At 39.0% G+C, this 5,029-nt stretch overlaps 1 pseudogene; it reads right to left on the bottom strand.

Annotated features, from left to right (window-relative positions):
* Positions 1–312: 312 nt before the first annotated feature.
* LOC116279360 (glutamate dehydrogenase 1, mitochondrial-like) lies at positions 313–917 on the bottom strand (annotated as a pseudogene).
* Positions 918–5,029: the final 4,112 nt, after the last annotated feature.

The raw sequence follows: 5,029 nt of genomic DNA, 5'->3' as shown, positions 1-5,029 counted from the left end.
CAACTACTAATTACCTTGGTATCAAGAAGTTCCTCCCTAACTTAATTCCACTTAGTTCACTAGTCTTGTCCATCTCAGTAAGACTTCCCACTTTCTCTTCAGGCACTTCTGAGGCCTCCCTGGGGAAGCCAGGAGCACAAATATAATTACTTATGAGTTCTTCCTTGTGGACATGGATTGATAGACCCCTCAGCCAACGGTGTCACACGAGAATAAAATTCATAGTGAGAAACAACTTAAATTCTACAAGTAAAACTGAATTGCCGTGCTTTAAAATACAGGATGAGGATGTTATGTTCCGAAAATGTTATACTACAGAATAAACCTCTTGATGTGTCCTGAGAGGCGCAGATTAAGAGCCCCACCATGCTTTCCACATTTTCTTTCTATACTCTTTTGAACAGACATTAGCAAGTGGTAGTTAAAATCCCCTTCATAGTTAAATGGATGTGTGACATAATTTCAAAACAATTTTAATCACACTTGAATGAGATAAAGTTACTCCTGTAGCATTCAAGTAGAGAGCAGGGATTACCAAACTAAGCTGTTCATTCCCCTCCAGGAAGATCTTAATCTCTGGTCTTATTGCTCCTTTGCCACTTTCAGCAATGATTTTTCTAATTTGTGGTGCATTGTGTTTGGGAAGCTGTTTTTCACCTAAAGCACAAGTGCCTGTGTCATCATCATCTGCTTTCAGGATACTTCTATCATAAGACTTGACTGTGGAAAAGACAATATTGTCCCAGTTTGCAGTTTAGAGTCTTCTAAGTCCTTTGAATAAATACTTTCTGGATTCCATATGTTACCATCAATCTCATCAACACCAACACATCTACCATCAAAATGATGCAGATACCACATTGTGGGCAGGCCCATATTATCAAAGCCCAAACAACGAAGGTTTTATTGCCCACCATCTCAAGAGTTTCTCATAAGAAGCTGCATTTGTGAATTTCTCAATTCTGTTGAAGTTATCTCTCCTATGACAGAGTTACGTGGATGCCACTTAGAATGATGTGTTTATCAATGACACAGACATGCGTATTAACACCAGAGTAGCCTGTGGTACCAGGATAACTATCTGTCATCTAGAGCATTTCCCTGTCATTAGTGCTCATAAGAGGATCAAAAACATTAGTTCCAGAATCAATGAAAACCTTTTTATTTAGCTCCACGGTACACACTTATGATTGTTTCTAACTTATCTGTATCATTTTGATGGTTATTAACACCTACCTTAGGCCCTCCTTCAAATGATGTATCAATCATAGCATTTTATAGATTATTAAAGAAGTCAAAGCCTTGACATCACCTATGCTAACATCTGTACTATAAAGGAGTCAATGTCGGGTGTGCAGGGCCTTTGCACTCTCTATGACCTTCTGGGAGCCACTGCTCCTCTGATGGGAAATGTGAGGCTCAGCACATGGCCACGGGTTTAATGATCCATAAGGTGCCCATACCCACTTCAGTTTGCCTCATTTCTCAGGTCTTCAGGTTTTCTACTAACTTTCCTTTCCCCATCTTGGTATCACACCTGAAGGAGGCTCCTCACCCCTCACCTACACACACGGTAATGAATCATTTCCAATCATGTTGTTCCCCATCATTGTTATGGTATCTGGCGACACCACCTACAGCCTCAGGAGCCAGGACAAGTACAAGTTTGGCTCCTCAGACTCTTAAGTGTTTAAGAAGTAAAGAAATGAACCCTGCCTGGAGGGGCACTTCCTTGGCTGGCCAGCATATGACTGGTGGCCCAGTGGCATTCCCTTAATTACCTACTGGCTGGAGTATACACTGTGGTCTACTGCAATAGGTTCACTCCATTTTTCTCCCTGCCCATAGACAAGGCAATCATTTTGGGCTCCCCAGGGAGGCCTCCGATTCCTCAGCATGGCTCAGCACCCCTGCATGCAGCTCGTCATCGTATTCCAACATTGCACGCATGCTTCTTCCACTCAGGGTTGCTGCAAAATGCCTGGGAGGGGGGCGGCAATCTGTATGTTTCTAGTAGTTTCTACTTTAGTCTAGCTATATACTATATCAGCTTCATAAATGTCCATACCCTCCACTTCTTTCCCCATAGAAGTCTCTGGGTAGTGGAGTTTCCCACCAAAAATAAAATCATGAGGGTAAAATCATCATTCCTAGTAGAATAGCAACCCAGCACCAAAAATGCTCTGTTCTGGCTCCCACCACCTCGTTTGCTCTTGCCTCAACTAGATTCGATCGTGTGCTGTCAACTCACTGGAAGCTCTTAAATTGTGGGTTACTCTTAGGCTGATATGGGTTTAAGAGTTTAGATTTGAGAGCTAGAACTGCATTTTACTTTCTTATCGAAGTGTTAGTTTCCATTATAAAAAGAGGATACCTATGAATTATGGGGTTGTGAAGAATGAAAAAGTTCACATATCAAGATGCTCATCCAGTCACATAGTAGGTACTCAATAAATGGTAGCTATTATTATTCTTATTAGCCTTTTAAAATATCCTGGCCAAATGGAATATCTTCAATAGTAGCCACTGCGCTGAATGAGTTTTGGCTGGCAATCCAAATGCAGGGAAGTGTTTCCTCTTCTATAATACAGTAGCCATTTTTAGAGATCTGGTCCTGTGTAGAACTGGACTACAAGGGTCCTAGTTAGTGAAGTGTGTAGACAGTGTGAGTATGCACCCCATTTTTTCCCCCATCTACATCCAAAAGCAAGAAATCTTTGCTAACACTGGTGGCTTCCATCTGGGGATAGCAACCAGTTATGTGCTCTGGATTGGTGAAAACTTGTGCTGCTCAAGGCAAGCCCGGGTCTCACATTTGTATTTCAAGTCCTCATCTATCTTTGGCTGAAATAACTAGTTCTTCAATAGTTAGCAAATCTTTCCCTTCTTATATTGCCAAAGCCATTGTGTAATACTCTTAAAACCATGAGACACAGCTCTTGGGGAAAATCTAGCTATTTCAATTTATTTTAGCAGGAAGCATTACAGCCTCCATAGAAGACATAGTTGACCCATAACTGAATCATACAATTAAAGTCAGGTAATCTTATTATGTTTAAAGTAAACCTCAGTAAAACTGATTAAAAAGAAAGACAGATCTTCCTCCATTTATGATGGGGTTATGTCCCAATAAACCAATTGTAACTTGAAAATATTTTGAGTTGAACATGCATTTAATACACCTAACCTACGTCGTATCTTAATACACATAACCTCCATCATAGCTTAGACTGGTCTACCTTAAACATGCTCACAACACTTATGTGAGCCTACAGTGGGGCAAAGTCATCTAACACAAAGTGCATTTTATAATAAAGTGTTGCATTAAAAGTGAAAAACTGAATGGCTGTCTGGGTACAGAATGGTTGTCAGTGTGTCTGTTGTTTCCCCTCATGATTGCCTGGCTGACTGAGAGCACTGCCCAGCATCACCAGAGAGTATCGTATTACACATCACTAGCCCAGAGAGAGATCAAAATTCAAAATTCAAAGTATGATTTCTATTGAATGCATATTGCTTTTGCACCATCGTGAAGTCGAAAAATTGACAGCGAAACATTGTTAAGTCAGGTACCATCTGTATATTACTGTGTGTGTGTGAATGTGTGTATATATAAAACATGATCACCTTTACTGCAACCCGTCTGATCCAAGGAATCTTCATCTTTTGCTTGGATTGTTGCAATAGTCCCTTAACTGATCTCCTTGCTCCTATCCTTGCCTGCCTAACTATATTCTCAACAGGGCATTCAACATAAATCAACTATCCAATGGTTACATACTCCTCTCAGAGTAAAGACGAAGTCCTTAAATGACTTACAAGACCCTCCACTGGATGTACTACCTACATCCAGGTATTCTTTAGTTGTAGGAGCACCGACAACTGAATAATAAAAAGACAAATAAACCAATTTAAAATGAGGAAAGGATTTGAACAGACATTTTTCAAAAAAAAGATGTACAAATATTCAATAAGCAAATAAAAAGATGCTCATCATTATTATCCATCAGAGAAACGCAAATCAAAACCACAATGAGATATCTACTTCACATCCACTAAGATGGGAATAATTAAGAAGGCAGATAACAACAAGTATTGGCAAAGATGTGGAGAAATTAGAACCCTTATACACTGCTGGTGGGAATGCAAAATAATGCAGCTGCTTTGGAAAGCAATCTGTCAATTACTCAAACAGTTAAGCATAGAGTTACCATGTGACCCAGCAATTCCACTCCAATGTAGTCACATACCCAAGAGAACTGAAAATCTATGTCCCCACAAAAATGTGTACATAAATATGTTCAAAGCAGCATTATTCATGATAGCCAAAAGGGGAAGCAACCCAAGTTTCCATCAACTCACGAATGAATAAATAAAATGTAGTATGTGTATACAATGGAATATTATCTGGAAATAAAAAGAAATGAAGTACTGATCCATGCTACAGCACAGATGAACCTTGAAAATATTCTGCTAATTAAAAGAAGCCAAACACAAAAAGCCACAGTTTACATGATTCCATTTATAGGAAATGTCCAGAATAGACAAATTCATAGACACAGAAGGTAGAGGTTTCCTAAGGTGGAGGAGAAGGGATTTAGGAGGAAGTGGAAAGTACAGGTTTCTTTTTGGAAATGATGAAATTGTTCTAAAATTGATTGTGGTGATGGCTGCTCAACTCTAAATATATCTAAAGCCATTGAATTGTACACTTTAAATTGGTGAGTTATATGATATGTGAGTTACATTTTTACTAAAGCAGTTATAATATAAAATTGATATATGTCCAATATAGAAATATGAGAAAATTCAGGAAAGCAAAAAGGAGAAAAAGAAACTCCTTCCACATTCAAAAAAATTCTGTTTCCCAATTGTCTTCAGGATTGATTAAGTCAAAAATCCTGATCCTGAAATATAAGCCTTCTCATGATTCGTTCCGTTTACTCCTTGAACGTCATCTTTCATCATTCCCACATTGGCACCATATGTTTCAGCTGTAACTAATTGTTTTTCTCCAAACATTCCACGC

This window comes from Vicugna pacos, chromosome X (genome assembly GCF_048564905.1).
Source record: "Vicugna pacos chromosome X, VicPac4, whole genome shotgun sequence".
NCBI lineage: Eukaryota > Metazoa > Chordata > Mammalia > Artiodactyla > Camelidae > Vicugna > Vicugna pacos.
The sequence above is the reverse complement of the archived record's forward strand: the minus strand, read 5'-3'. Positions and strand labels throughout refer to the sequence as shown.